Here is a 16809-nt window from a genome sequence, read left to right as displayed (position 1 = left end):
TTGTTTTTAAGCCTCAAAGCAACCCTGTAAAGGAGATAATATTACCCTCATTTGGGAGATGAGAAAATTAAAGGTTAGAGAAATTAAATAATTGACCCAAGGACACTTATTTTGCAATGAACTGTAAATCAGTCCCAAATCTGTTTGGCTCCAAAACCTTTATGTTCTTCACTACTTCTGTATATTTTTCATGGGATTAAAATAAGATCATGTATGTTAAAAAAAAAAAAAAAGAACTGTGGGCAGTGGGAGGAGACTGGTAGCAATCATTAAATCTATTTATCTATAGAAGCAAGTCTAAAATAATGTTGAGAATTATGGTCATAGAACAGAGAGTAACTGTTGTAAGTCTTGATAATATCACAATGAAATAACCAACAAAAGCTGAAAGACAAAAGAAATAAGGTAAACACTACAAAAAGAATACAATTAGGGGGTGAAGAGGTGAGGAACAGGAAACGTACTGCTCAACGCTTTCAATAATGTATAAAAAATAGTTTCAAAGTTATTAAGATGAACACTGGAACAAAAATGCAAACCTTTCAAGTTCAAAAAACATGCCTCCACAAAGAATACATATACAGGCCATATAGTGAAAAATAAATAAATGCGCACTAAAAAGCCTAACAAAAAAACAAAAGATAGGTAAAGTAAAATCAAACATGACATGACTTTCTTTTCAATAAGCGCTGAAAATTTTCAATTAATTTTCTCAACTGGGATATCAGGGCAAATCTCAACCTTGTGCTATATACATAAGATACAGTGAAAACAAAATGATTTAGAAAGGTGGAAGATAAAAAGATAGGTGAAGGCATACCAAGTAAATTAAAACCAAGATCAAGATTTTATCTCAAAGTTAAATTCAAGGAAAAAGTATTAAATGAGACAAAGATAGGCACTTTATAAAACATGAGATGCAAAATTAAGATTTCACACTTATGAATATCAATGTACCAAATAACATAGAATTGAAATTTATAAAGTAAAACTACATCAAACTCAAAGAGAAATCCACAGAAAACATGACTAATTTATCTCATCCAGAACAGATCAAGTGGTCAAAAATTAAGTAAGGATATAGAAGACCTAAATAACATAATTACCAAGGTAGATTGTATATGTACATTTATGTATTTATAAATGTATATAAATATGTGAGTGAAAATAATACATTTTCTTTTCATGTACCATAGACTAGTCACAAACATTGATTAAGTATCTAAAGGTGCTTCAGATAGACCTAAAAATTTTGTCTCTAATGGACAAGGGAAATGCTCCTTTATTCTCAGCCCCCTTTATTATTTTTTATTTTTTTAATTCAGCTCTTTTTTTGAAAATTTAAGTGAGTACAAAGAGTGAAATAAGATTGTACACACTCATTTTCACTTTTAACAATTATCAGTGAAGTACCAATCTGTTTCATCTATACCTCCAACAACTTCTTGCCATCCTGTATTTTATATTTAGTTTCTTTATTAACTTTATTAAGGTATAATTTACATACCATAAAATTCACTCATTATAAGTATATGAATCAATAATTGTTAGTAAATATATGTGCAACCACACTACATTCCAGTTTAAGAACATTTCCATTACCCCCAAAAGATCCTTCATGTCCATTTGCAATAATTTTACTCTTAACCCCAGTTCTAGGCAACCACTGATCTGCTTTCTGTCTCTATGTTTGCTTTTTCTCTCAACTCCTTTTAACTACAGCTGGCTTCTCTTTTGTTTCATTTGCATTTTGAACTTCCAGCTTGGAAAAAAAAAGTTTGAAAACCATTATGACATACATTTAAATAACAATGTAAAAATATATTTTATTTTAAATTTAAGGTGTACATCCCATGTGCAAAATATATGGAATGGAATGCTCCAAAGCAGCAATATCCAGTACGTGATCTAACTGATCCTGGTTAGGTAGAACACAGAAACTTTGCAAAGACTATCTCAAAAAGGAATTCGAGAAGTTTGGTCTAAATGTGGATGTTTATTGTATGTGGGGTACCTACAGTGAAAGAGGGGAGAAATGCTTTAATACTAATTCAAGCATTAAAGTGGTCTGATGCTCCTTGCATCCTTCATCGGGTGTGTTTTTGATTTGATCTTTGAAAGAAAGCTTTTCCTGGTCTAAGAATAGAAATTATCATGGTTGCCAACATTCTTCATGCCTGTACTCCTAACCATCATCGGTTTGGGCAAAGACAAAACAGCGTATGCAGTCTGGGTTTATTTTAATGCAGTCAGAAGTGTAGGTTATGGGTACTTGTTAAAGAGATGTTTTGAGGTCAAGAACCTTGGGGAATTAAAGAGCTCTCACTGGCCCAACTTATTCAACATTCAGGGGCCCAAGAGATTGTGCTTTCTTGTTGTTCTAATGAAACATCTTGATATACTGAACTTGCAACCACAGGGGAAAGGAAGGGCTTTTGTTTCAAAAAGTAAACATCTCAGGCATAAACCAGGCACACGAGTTGAGCTCAGGTCAACTGCCTTGAGCTTAATGGAATTACAGATTTTGAGGAGTTGCTGTACTATTTTGGTAGAAATAAAGTCCAAATTTTAGAAGACATATTCTGATGAACATGAATCATACTTCAAGTTTCTGCAGCTGCTTTTGGTGTGCAAACCCCAAGATGTGTTTGAATTACCAAGTGTCTCCCCTATCTGTGCAGCTTGATTGCAAGAGGAATTTAATTTCACAGACCTGAAAGGGAAACTTGCTATCAAAAAAGACAAAATTTAATTAGAATTTGAGTAGTGGTATATGAATCACAAAACTATCCTAAATTTTATTCTTCCATGAAACTACTGAAATCCAGACTGATGGCAATCATACCATCAGAAACAAAACTTTGGAGTAGAAATTCAGCTATATACTGCTTGTATACAGTCTAGACGGTTCAAGAATTGTTTAGTCACATATACAACTGGATTATCATTGACATAATGAAAATTAATTAACAAGTTTCTGTTTCAGGTAAGTATCTTTCAGTACCAAAAATACTCTGACATCATCCCTGTGTGAAATTATTCTTGCCAGACAAGCAGGAACTTTTGGCCACAAGAAATGGGCATCTGTCCCCAATTCAATGCTAGCAATGCCAGCTTAGGGCCCAGATGATTCAGGTAATTGTAGAAACTGACCTGAGGCAAAGAGTTGGAAACAGTTTTAGAAATATCTGAATATTGTTTAGGCTGATATTTTATAAGAAGTAAATGAACAATACATACTCTTAATTGGTCTGTCTCTTGGGGTCCTGAAATTTCCAGCATATTGCATTTATGAGGCTTTTTTTTTCTTTTTTTTTTTTCGAGATGGAGTCTCACTCTGTCACCAGGCTGGAGTGCAGTAGTGCAATCTCAGCTCACTGCAACCTCTACCTCCTAAGTTCAAGCAATTCTCATGCCTCAGCCTCCTGAGTAGCTGGGATTACAGACACCTGCCACCATGCCCGGCTAATTTTTCGTAATTTTAGTAGAGACCAGGTTTCACCATGTTGAACCAGGCTGGTCTCAAACTCCTGACCTAAGGTGATCTGCCCACCTCAGCTTACCCCAAAGTGCTAGGATTACACCACTCCCAGCCCAATTATTAGGCTTTGAGTAACATCTAGCCAAGAGATATGAGTCATACCTAGCTTTGGTAGGCTATATGTACATTTTTATTAACAGAGTTGATTAGGAGAGAATTCAGGCCACATGCTCACAGATTTCTTATTATTCCTAAACTGTGAACATTACTATTCTAAAGAGTTGGAGAAGACTTCTGGCGTGAGCATGAGTGGTTATATTAGTATTTTCTCTTTTCTGTGTTCGAAAATCATTCCAGAGATAAAAGGATAAAAACACAAACCCCACCTTCTAAAATCTGAAAGCCCATTTTTTTTTCTTTTGCAGAGTGTGACACAAATATACTGCCCAGGTTCTAAAACATGTATAAGAGTTGACAAAATCAGCTGAGGTTGAGCAGAAATTATATAGGAAAAAATAGGAAAAACACATAGACCAATCTCAGCTGCAAGAAGGCTCAGCTAGACACTGCAAGCAGAAGTATAGCCCCTGAAGGTAAGAGACACATCCTGAGTTACAAAAACATTATCCTTGTTTACAAAAGTGGATGTAGGAACTGGGCAAACCATGCTGGCAACAAAAGTCCCCTGTACCCAGTTTGATTCAAAAAGACAGTGCAAGTGAGACTACACAAAGAATCACACAGATAAGCCATATTCACAGGAAGCAGTCTGTTCGTGTGGCAGCGGAGAAGTGAGTCTGCACTTAGTCAAAAACAGCTTCTTCCTAACCTTGCTGTCATACATACCAGAACTCTTGCAAATAGTTGGTCCAGGAAGACCCAGTTCACTCAATGATAATAAATAGGAAAGGGAAAGGAAGTAGCACATCACCAATACAAAGAAACAATAACAAAATTTTAGAAAAAGGAGCAAAATCTAACAGATGAAGAATGCTTTACAAGTGAAATGGTAGCTCTGGCAGATGAAATTTTTAGAAATAAGTTTCCCCAAATTAGAGAAAAGAATGAGACCATAACCTCAATAAAAAGAAAATTATAAAACATAAATATGGGAATTTGAGGAAGATTTAGAGAGAGAAGGTGATAAAATGCAATGGAAGAATTTAGAAAAGAAGTAGTAGAAAAAACAAAACCATCACAGAAATAAAGACAAAATTAGAAGGGAAGTGAAAAGAAAAGAAACATAAGGGAAGGTAATAAGAATTATAGAGAAAAGAAATGAAAAAAACAAGCAAAATGAAATGAAAATTAGAAAGGATTAGACACAAAATGATATATACAGAAAGCAAGCAAAGGAGGTTTAAAAAAAAAAACTTACAACTAGCGCCCCAAGAAAAGATCCAAAATATTGAAACAAACAAATACTTAAAGATATGAAAGTTATGATTGAAGAAAACTTTTCTCAATCAAAAAAAAAAAGTACGCCTCTTTATTGAAAGGATGTAGTATATGCCAGGGACATTTTACCTGACATAATTACTGACTACAATGAAAAGGAAATAATCCTTTGGAGAGGTTACAGATAATCAATCAAATCCTTTGTAGAGGTTGCAGATAATCAAATCACTTATAAAGGGAAGTGCTAGCCTGTCTTTAAATCTCCACACAACAACATCCGTTCCAAGAAGACATTAGAGCAATGTTTACAAGATACTCAAGTAGAGAAAGTGGACACAAAGTCTTTATGTCTAGCCAAACTGTATTTCAAGTGTAAAAACTACAGACAGAGTTTAAAATATGCAAAACTCAGCTAGCATTGTTTCTATTAGCACTTCTTAAAAAAACTACTAAAGATGAACTTTAGGTAACAAAAGATAATTGGCAGAAGGCCAGTAAAAGGACTGCTTGTGAATGTTGTATCATTAACAAATGATGTCTTTCCTTTGTGCCTTCTGGAATTCATCCATCAGCAGCCAAATCCCCTATATCCTTAGCCTCTTCTCTGAACATTTCATTCACCCTTTTGCTCTAGAAAACCAGCTCTCTCCTGAGGATATGCTTCCCCTGAAGCCATCTTACATAGTGGCTGCTTTTTTTCTTCCACTGTCCTTGTGCATCTGGGCCTACATTTGGGGAAGGCCACCTCTTTACTCCTCATTGCCACTTTCAGACTTTTCTCACTTGCCTCCCTAAAATTCTCCCAAGTTAAATCACATGTTATCAAAGTAACTCACCCCAAAATGTTCATTTTTGCTGTCATCTATTGACACCTGGGTCAGTCTCTTTCATTTCTCAGTGCTATTAGCTCCAATCTGATAATCTCTCTGTTTAGTCTTAATTCTTAGTGATTTCAACAACTAAGGTAGGTGATCCTTCCAACACCATAGTTTGTCAGTTTTTTTTAACTTCTTCACTCAAATGACCTTGTTCTCCACCATACCTCAGTCACTCACCCTATGGTCATGCTCTAGATTGTATCATTATCAATAACGTAATTATCTTAGTTTCATCATTCTATTCCCTGACATCTCACTTTCTGTCTTTCCAATTTACTCCCTTTGACACCCCGTGAGGGTTAGTTAATACAGAGTGTCAACTTGACTGGATTGAAGGATACAAAGTATTGACCCTGGGTGTGTCTGTGAGGGTTTTGCCAAAGGAAATGAACATTTGAATCAGTGGACTGGGCAAAGCAGACTCACCCTTAATCTGGCTGGGCACCATCTAATCAGCTGCCAGCAAGCCCAGAATATAAGCAGGCAGAAAAATGTGAAAAGACTAGACTGGGTTAGCCTCCCAGCCTACATCTTTCTCCCATGCTGGATGCTTCCTGCTCTCAAACATCAGAGTCCAGGTTCTTCAGTTTGGGAACTTGGACTGGCTCTCCCTGCTCCTCAGCCTACAGATGGCCTCTTGTGGGACCTTGTGATTGTGTGAGTTAATACTTAATAAACTCCCCTTTATCTATCTATCTATATCTATCTATCGATCGATCGATCTATCTATATTCCATTAGTTCTGTCCCTCTAGAGAACCCTGACTAATACACACCACAACAATCCTTTGAGCCCTAATTAAGGTTAAGGAGGAAAAGTGGCGTATATACAAAGTTACTTCTAGCAGCATTGTCCCTGATAGAAACAACCAAATGTACATCTTAAAAGGCTAGGTTAAAAAAATTATTTAAGGGCTGGGTGTGGTGGTTCACGCCTGTAATCCCAGCACTTTGGGAGGCCAAGGCAGGTGGATCAGTTGAGGTCAGGAGTTTGAGCCCAGCCTGGCCAACATGGTGAAACCTCATCTCTATTAAAAATACAAACATTAGCCAGGTGTGGTGATGGGCGCCTGTAATCTTTGCTACTGGGGAGGCTGAGGCGGTAGAATCAATTGAACTCAGGAGGTGGAGGTTGCAGTGAGGCGAGATTGCACCATTGCGCTCCAGCCTGGGTGACAGAGTGAGATTCTGTCTCAAAAATATATATATATATTTAAGGAAGGGAGCAGTTACTTGAGCTAGGAAACAAAGAAGTATATGGAGAGGGCTGGTTGACAGGAGCTGTCATCTTCAGCTAGGAGGTGCAGCCAGCCTGTGGTGGTGACACAGCAAGGCAGGAACCTTGGAAATAAATACCCACCTCCCTCTTATCGCTCTCTCTTGTTTTCTGCCATTGACTCAGAAACTGAATAATAGTTATTAAATTACCTTTTTTAGGTCACTTTGAGAAGATGAGGTATCGAACAGCCACTACTATTAGGCAAGGTACAAGTATCATAACACTAGTGCCATCTGAGAATCCATGTCAACCCTTAGCTAAGGAAGTAGCTCCCAACCTGGGGATCTCTGGGTCCTTGAGGGCTCTTAAAGTAGTTATGGAGCTCATTGAACTATTTTCAACATTTCAAAAAGATATCACATAGCAATTGTACACCCATCCTTGATAAAACAGCACAAGCAACTGAAATGTTATGTATTCTAGCTTTAAGATGATGTAATAGGAACTCAATGCCGACCAGAAGTGTGATAGGTGGTTTTATACAACTTTGATTAATAAAGAAAGGAGCATCATTTTAAAGAGAAATTACCCCAAGTGTAGATTCCAAGAATAGGGAAGTTCTAGGTCTTTCTCAATTTTAGACAGTCACTGAATCTAGGAGGTACTGTTTATAATTTATAAAATTGTTCTACCACTAAAAGTCACAAAATATATTCCATTATTAGGATATCGTAGCTAAAAGATATATATTGCTATTTGTTTACCTAAAATTATTGACTATGTGATAAATAATCAACAGTGTAACATGTTTATGTTAAAAACATTAAATTATATCTGTAAAATAGAAACATATTGTTCTGGTTCTAAATTTAGTGGTCAAATTAGATTTTTTTTAAGAGTCTGGAAGCACTCTTTGGTTCACTCAACATTACTAATCAAGCACCTTTCAGGGCTGGATTACATAGAATTTTGTCCTGTCTATTTGGTCTGATCAATTTTTAAACAGTTTCATGCAGAATTTGCCTTTTGTTTTATAGCAAAGTCTATGTTATTAGGCTTCTCTGATAAATAAATCAAAAGGGTACTAGAAGAAAGAATATTTTGTATTCTGTAAGACAATTACTATCTCAAGGGGTTAGTTGACTTTTAAAATAAAGTAACAGGGTTCATTAAAGTCAGGAAAATTTGCAGATTTCAGAAATACTATAGTCAAATATTTTAGGGTAATTGGGGAAAGGGTACCAGAGTGATCTTCAGAGGCTTAGCAGTGACTTGGAGACAGACAAGGAAGAGCTGCCTAGAAAATTGAAAAAGCAGATGGAATTCCTGTTCCTTCCCATAAGGGATCATTAAGTTCAAAACTGTCAAGATGTCAAAGCATTAACAAGATTAAAAACAAAAGATAAAAGGTTTTCCTCCAAAACAAGCCTGAAAACTGAGGTGCTTTTGATGTGGAAGACATGCAAAATTTCCCATGTGGTGGTGGTTTTCTTATCAATGAACACTTGAAACCCCTTGTCAGGGAATGCAGTGTGACCTGTCTCCCAGGATCTCACCTTTTAGCCATTGCCTGACTAATTTCATCTGCCTCCACGATAGGGCTCACAAAACCAGGCTGGGCAAAGTTTGATCCATAGAATTCTATTTTTCTATCCATTCAAGACACTTATTCGCTAACAAAGTAACTCAAATGGAAAAGCTTTGGTAATATGCAAAAACAAAAATCAATCTCCTCTCAGGGTTCAGAGCCTCCTGGGAGAGAAGCATACCTTATCAATGTCACAGACCTCCATTTGAAAAGCTAGCAGATCCCAGTCAGGGGCATAAGCTCAACTGCCAGAGCCAGGGCAAAGTGCAATGGGCCATCATTAATGCAATCACAAGCATCAGATCAGTAAAGCTCCAGACAGGCATGGTGACTGATTTTAAATAAGATCTTTCTTTTCAAATGATTCTTGTATGTTAAAGCTATCCTCCCCAAAGACTCGTACAATAATGTAAAACTTGGGGGACAACCTGAATGTCCATCAGTAGGGAAATGGCAGAATAAATTACAGCATATCCATTCTCTTGAGTCTTAGGCATTTGTTAAAAAGGATAAGTTTGATCTCAAAATACTAACATAAAAAAATGGAGCTTTTCACAAATAAATAGGACAGGAAAATACGATTCAATTTTGCAAAACAAGTGTATTGGATGCAATCTTTGTGCACCTCCTCAGATTTTCTCTACTGTCTCTCTTTTTCTGAAAGTAATCTCCACACCCCTGTTGCACACCTACCACAACCACTGCCTTTAGTGGGCTCCCAGGGCTGGCCGGAGTTCGAATTGGAACGCTGAGCCTGCATGGCCCTTAGTCCTGACATGCTGAGCCCTATCAGCATTGGGTTGTCACTCTTTTTCTAGGTTTAGATGAAATGCCACCCTATGGAGCGAGTGGGGTGGGGGGCCAGGATTGGCTTCCTGAGTGTCTGCCAAAGGGCTAGACATACAGGAAATCATCTTTTTAGAGGGTGAAATTTGGCCCATGGGATATGAAAGGCAAGAGGGTACCAAGGAGAAAAAAAATCCCTCCCTTTTCTTCCTGCAGTGAGCTACTCTGAAGTGTGGTTTCTTGCAGCTTTTCCAGAGGTGTCCAGCATGCCGAGTGGACATGCCTGCTAAGCATCTGCTATGTCTTTGCCAGGCCCCTTGTGAAATGGTGCTCTTAAGACTTCTCAACAGAGTATGACCAAAGAATTAAGGTTGGTGGTGGAAATAGCAGTTACAAGTGAGAGCTATCATTCTGTGACCTAGATCAAGGCCTTGTATCCAAAACTTGGGCTAAGCGTCCTTTTAAGTAGCTCCAGAACTGCAATAACAAAACTTGTCCAACTTTAAATTACAGGCATGAATGGAGAACACAGGTGACACAGGCAAATGATATTTACTTATGCAGTAAGAATTATCCTGATACTTTGTTCCAGGAAATGTTCTAAGTGCTGGGAATTCAGCAGTGAAGAAAGGGGACAAAAGTCTTCACCCACATGGAGTTTATTTTCTAGAACTGGAGGGGAGTGGATTGGGAGAACAGTAACCAAGGGTATTAAAAATTCATTTTAGCCCTTAGTTTCCTAGCAAAGTCAGCTCTGAAAAAAAACTTGTCAAAGCAAGAATTCTGTTATTTCCTTCCCTGGGGCTAAAAGCATTTTGCATCATGTTTAGCAGCTTTCCCACTTCCACCCCTCCCAAAGACTTACTCTGGGCTGTGTGTCTGGAGCCTCCTGGGAGAGAAGCATACCTTATCAATGTCACAGACCTCCATTTGAAAAGCTAGCAGATCCCAGTCAGGGGCATAAGCTAACTGCCAGAGCCAGGGCAAAGTGCGATGGGCCATCATTAATGCAGTCACAAGCATCATGTGGTGGTGTGTGTGTTGCTCATTGTGTTTCAAGGTTGTTAGCTCAGCTAATGTGTTTTTTATTTTAATAACTTCATAATACTAATAGTCTCTGCTATTTGCAGGGTGCTTTTGTATTTACAGAGCATTTTCACATATAGTAACCATTTTATTCATACTCCAACTCCCATGATACAGTCAGAACAGGTTTTATTTTCCTTTTTGCTACTGAAAAGATTGATGTCTGAGAAGTTACATCCTTTGCCCAGGGTCATCTAGCTAGGAAGAGCAGAGTCAATATGAGGATCCTTCTGACTTCTTAATAGTATTATTGCCTCTATACTTTTGGGGCTATTTCTCTCCAGATAGAATTTTAATTATTTTGATCACATTTAATTATAATAACACTGTGGGTAAAAATGCGGAGCTCCAGAGTGGGCTAGTGGAAAAGAACACCTGGGGCAGGTGTGTCTTTGGTATCTTAGATAAATTAGATAGATTTAGCCGGGCGCGGTGGCTCACGCCTATAATCCTAGCACTTTGGGAGGCCGAGGTGGGCGGGTCACGAGGTCAGGAGATCAAGACCATCCTGGTTAACACGGTGAAATCCCGTCTCTACTAAAAATACAAAAAAAAAAAAAAAAAAAAAAAAAAAATTGCCGGCCATGGTGGCCGGCACTGCACTCCAGCCTGGGTGACGGAGTTCTTTTCCACCTTCAGGTAGAGCCAATGCTGTCAGAATCACTTTCAAGTAATAGATATATGACTGATTAGACTAAGTAATACAGCCATGGGCCAGTGTTTATAGGCAACTAGGGCACTTCCGGTACAGCTGCAGTTCTTTCTGTCTGCATGCTGGCTGTCAGGAGCCAGCTGTCCCCACCCTGCCCCCCTTCACCCCCACTCCAGATTCAGCATCCAGATCATACGATTTGCTCCTCCCCTTCCCCTCATGTCTGCTATTGCTAGGGTGACCATGTAACTATTTTGCGGGAGAATAAGGAGAGAAAAAGGAGGCGCTATTAAATAATTACACCAGGACAACAGGTGTAAACCAGTACTCTACATTTCACCACCGAACAAGGGGTGAAAACTTTAAAAATAATAATACTAATGATAACTGATTACAAAAGAAGTCCTGAAAAGTTGCATGTTACGTAAATGAAATTTCAAATATATAGGAAAGCTAGCTAATTAAGGAAATCCTTAACTATAAATTCTTTGGAAATGTAAGAAAAAAAGTTTCACAAAACACTTTACTATCTTTTACGTAAGGCTGTAAAGTTTAAATTTTCTATAACAGTTTCTTAATACATGCAATATATATTGGCTGCTGCTACACATAGTCGAATATTTAATTCTCACAGAAAGCCTGTGGAATGGTATGCCTTGTTAAGATATCATGCTAGAACAGATACTACTGCCCACCCTACCAACAAAATCTTTATTCATATCATTTGCTTTGTTTTTTAATATTGTAAAATAATACATGCTCATTATAAAAAATTAGAAAAATATAGAAAAGTGGAAAACAAAATAAATCACCCTTAATCATCACCTCACCAATAACCATTAGTAACTTTCTGATGTATTTTTTCAAATGTTTGTATTTGTACAACTATTTTTGACTTAGCTGTAATCATACTATATTTACTATCCTGCTTTTCACTTAAATTATATTACACATATTTTGCCATGCCATTATGAATTATTTATAAGCCTAATTTAAAATACCTGCACAGTAATCTATTATGTGGGAAACATCTTGTTTACTTAACTTATCCCAGTTTGTAGGGCATTTGGGTTGTTTCCAATTTCTTATTATAAATAATGCCACAATGAAGACTTCATACTAAAAGCTCATTTGGTAGTTCATGTTATTTCTTGAAGCTAGATTTCAGAAACTGAAATTATCTTAAAGTAAGTGAACATATTTAAGGTTCTTGTTACATATTTAAAATTGCCTTCCAACAGGTTTTTCTTCAGTTTACATACACATCAAAAATAAATATGACTCTCACCAGCGCTGAATATTTTCATATATGAAACATACGGTTTTTGTTTTGCATTTCTTTGATTTCTACAGGGGCCTAGCATTTTCCCATATACTGACTAACTTAACTGCATTTTCTATATTTTTGTTCATATTATTTGTACACCAGAGTTGTTACTAAAAGTACAAATTCTAAATATCTATAAAATTACCTTAAAGAGTTCATGTTTTGACTTAATAAAAATTACAAGATCTGGCCGGGCGCAGTGGCTCACACCTGTAATCCCAGTGCTTTTGGGAGGCGGAGACAGTTGGATCACCTGAGGTCAGGACCAGTCTGGCCAACATGATGAAACCCTATCTCTACTGAAAATACAAAAATTAGCCAGGCGTGGTGGTGTGTGCCTGCAATCACAGCTCCTCGGGAGGCTGAGGCAGAAGAATCACTTGAACCCGGAAAGCAGAGGTTGCAGTGAGCCAGGATCATGCCACTGCACTCCAGCCTGGGCAACAGAGCTAGATTCCATCTCAAAAAAAAAAAAAAAAAAAATTACAAGATCTAATAAGAATTGTTACATGGATTAAGGAATGAGAAAAATACAGTTTTCCACATGACATTAATTTCCATCCTCATTGAGAATTGGTGGAACCCTGAGTCTTGGAGGCATCCAAGGCAATGTTCTTAGTCCCAGTCAGTGGGGGTCATATTCTGTATTCATAGTCTAAGTTTCCTGATTGCCTTCCTCTGTGTTTTAATGTTTAGCTATTTCATGCCTTCTCTTGTAGAAGCTGAAGCAGATATTATTGCCATCTTAACAGGTAAGAAAATAAGGGTTCAGACAGGAGTGTGACTTACACAAGGTCACACAGCTGGTAAAGAGTAGAACCCTTTCTGATTAAAAAACCTCACGTTTATTCCACTGATATTCCACCTGAAGTCAGATGTTTAAGAACATTCAGGAAAAGGAGGAAGAAAGGGACCTGAAAAATTTATTAAAATAGCAGCCATTAAGTACTAGAGGTGCCTTAGCCAGACTGTAGTGAGCATTAGCAAGATAAAAAGCATTCATTTCATATGCTCCAGGTTTTACTTTTCAATTTTGTATAAAAATTCCTACTTATCCACAGGCGGCTCTTTTAAGTATTATCTTACCCGAGAGGGAGTAGAGCACAGTGGATGAGTGTAGGCTCTGAAATCCATCTGCCTGAATTTTTAATCCTAGCTTTGCCATTTTGCTACCTGTTGTAACCCAGGAACATTACTCAAATGCTCTGTGCCCTCAGTTTCCTAAACAGTACAGAGAAAAAGTATAGTAATAATAGTACTTACCATATAGAGTTGTAGGGAAGAGTACATGAGTTAATACATGTAAAACACATGACATGGTGCCTAGGCTGTGGAAATATGCAAGTGATGTTAGTTGTTGTTGCTGTCATTATACCATTATATGTATTGATTCATTTAACCTCATGACAACCCTATGATCCTGTGACAACCCTACTGTGATCCCCCTTTGACTAATGAGAAAACAGAAGTTACACTAATTCTAAAAACGTAGCATAAGACACTATTCAAACCTAAAAGAGAATCTCTGACTGTAAGTGTGAACTAGATTTGAAAAACACAATACATCAATGAAATATAAAAAGTTAAGGGAAATAAGTTACATTTTGCATCAAAAACAAATTAACATGAGATGCTAACATAAAACTTTTTTGTCAGCACTGGATGTGCAAGAAATATTGTAGAGATTTTTAAATGTTTTTATTTGTATCATGAAGAATCCTTAGAAAAAAACTGTCTAACCCAGAAGTGTAGCAGGGATGCTGACAGATGTTACAGCCATCCTCCTTTGTACTGTTTAAATACCATGGATTCTATTCTTGATAGACTTGAATGCTTGATTTTAGATGTCTCTGACTCATATTTGTAAATAATACGTATATTAAAAACATATTTTATGCATCAACACATACTTTCATTTTGAATGTAAAGTGCCCACACCCCAAACATTTTCTTTAAAAAAATCAATATTTATTGAGAATAACCATGAATCAAAATTCTACTAGAAATCAACATAACTAAAATAGTTGTATGAGTACTGTCCTTAAGAAATAAGAATTTGGGAGAAATAGTTACACTCACCTTCTTCCTCTAATTCCCAGATACAGGAAAAGACCTTAACTGAGGGATGGTTTCCTGCTGTGTCCTCGGAACCCCAGGGCCTGGCTCACAGAGACAAGTAAGCAGTGGCTGAAGATTGTTGCATATGTGAAGACCTAGAATTTACCAATGAATGACAATTTGAATGAGAAGCTTAGAAAAAGAGAAGATGGCGGTCAGCAAGGGAAGAAGAAAAATAAAGACATGGGAAAAAATGGGAGGAATGAATATTGGCAGAGGAGCAAATGGCATCAAACTCACAGCAGATAGGTTAAATTCACCTATTTCAAGAGGAAATTATTTCTAGCATAAAGAAAAGACAAATATTTAAGGTGATGAATATCTCAACTACACTAATTTGATCTTTGACTCAAATTATATGAATGTATTAAATTATCACCTATACCCTGAAACTATGCACATCTATTATGTATCAATAACTAATTATTTAAAAAAATAGAAATGCTAGAACTGAAAACTCTAAATAAAGAAATTTAAAAGAAAATCAAGCTACTGAAGAGATCCCTGGGCTGTGACGGAAACAAATAAAATGGCTTATTTCTAAGGGCACTCAATTATTGAGTAAGTCTGAGCTGAAAGGTATAAAGTACAATATAGCAAATAATAATAACCACAAAAATAAGCTTCTTAGATAACCTATTGCTTTGTGGTTATAATAATTATACACTCCACTGGATAGCAAGCAATCTACTTATCTACATGTATAAGTTTGACTTGAAGTTTCTCCTATTTTTCATCTACTGGAGTAACTCAATTACTAGGGCATCTATATTTGCAAATCTGCAAAGTGAATGTTGTCATCCAACAGCCTTGCCACATGTATCCTGAGTACTTTTTACATTCTTTAGCTTCCTAGATTCACTTCAGCCATCCTAGAAATTATTGAGCTTCAAATTAGATTAAGTCTCCCTGAGAAGTGAAATAAATATTGCATGGAGAGAAGGAGAGAAGATTCAGATGGGTGGGAATGAAGAACCAGCCATGTGAAGGGAGCACATTTGCTAATAAACCTCACAGAGGATGACCTGAGTACACAATGCAGTTTCATACTTTTGTCTTAATGCTGCTCCTTGTAGCCAACTATAATCTCTGTCTGCCTGACAATGGTTTGTCTATATGTCTGTTCCCCCACCTAGACCTGGAATTCCTTGAAAGCAGAACCTAGTCTTCATCTGTGTATCCCTAGCTCCTAGCATCAGGACTGACACAAAGCTGTTACTCAGTATCTTTTTGTTGAATAAAGGAAGCAAAGACTCAAATACATTTTTTTCATTTTTGTGACCTTATGAAACTTTTGGCCTCCTGAAACTTTTGACTTATGAAACTTTCTTAAGGGCTATGAAGTAAGGTTGAACGCATTGATTTGTGTTCAAAAATCCCTTCAGCCCCTGTGTTAGTCAATGGAAATTTATATAATTTGATTACTTATTATATCACCAAACCTCCAGAGTTGGGCACAGACTGGAGGGTGAACCCACCAATTAAAAGAGGCAGAGGGATACATGAGTGTTCACACACGTGATAAATTAACATAAATTACTTTAAAGGTTATTTAAAATTTACATGTCTTGGAGTTAACCCTAAAGTAGCAGTTCTTAATTTAGGGCTCATGGATCTTTAGCAAGTCCAAGGATGAATCTTAGGGGGCATGTTTATGAACCACAAAAACAAACATCAAAGACAAAATGAGTTATATGAAGATGTGTGTTTTGGAAGGGAGGTGATCTACAGCTGTCATTAGATTATTGAAGGAGCCTATGATCCAAAAATAATATAATTCATAACTTCAAACAGATATTTGCAGAGTATGACAAGAAATATGCACAAGGATGTTCATCATGGCATAAAAAGAGTGGAAAATTGGAAGTAATCCAAATGGATTTCAAAAAAGGAGTGTTGAGCACATAAATAAAACACATGTGATATGCTGCATACGGATTTCACATTGTTGAGGGAAAGGGCAGGTTATTGCACAGCATGTGTAGTATGGTCTTATTTATGGAATTAGTATGCATGTGTATCTAGGCAGAGAATGTGTCTAGGCAAAGAAAGACAGTCACCAAATGTTAACAGTTATTGTTGATTGGTCGAATTTGGGATGTTTTTGTCCTTCCTTTTATACTTTCTAATTTGTTTGAATTTTTAGTGAGCATGTTGTCATTTTAACAAAATAATAGTATTTTCAAGAATTAGAGGGATAATTATAGAGAAATGTAAGGAAGGCAGAGTCATAATTGGCAAGTAAAAGAAACCTGAAAATGATTAACCTTAATGTGA

General features: G+C 36.8%; 1 long non-coding RNA gene across 1 annotated transcript in view; it reads left to right on the top strand.

Moving 5' to 3' along the window:
* LOC108543545 (uncharacterized) overlaps positions 1 to 16460 on the top strand; it is a 27516-nt gene extending 11056 nt beyond the window's left edge. Inside the window, exons 3-4 of the long non-coding RNA XR_001889606.1 lie at positions 3907 to 4074; positions 14514 to 16460. This is a non-coding gene — a long non-coding RNA (uncharacterized LOC108543545). The remainder of the gene's footprint in view (positions 1 to 3906; positions 4075 to 14513) is intronic.
* Positions 16461 to 16809: the final 349 nt, after the last annotated feature.

The sequence above is a fragment of the Rhinopithecus bieti genome, unplaced genomic scaffold (genome assembly GCF_001698545.2).
Source record: "Rhinopithecus bieti isolate Rb0 unplaced genomic scaffold, ASM169854v2 scaffold_25288, whole genome shotgun sequence".
In the NCBI taxonomy this organism is placed as follows: Eukaryota; Metazoa; Chordata; class Mammalia; order Primates; family Cercopithecidae; genus Rhinopithecus; species Rhinopithecus bieti.
This window is presented reverse-complemented; position numbering and strand designations above follow the sequence as displayed.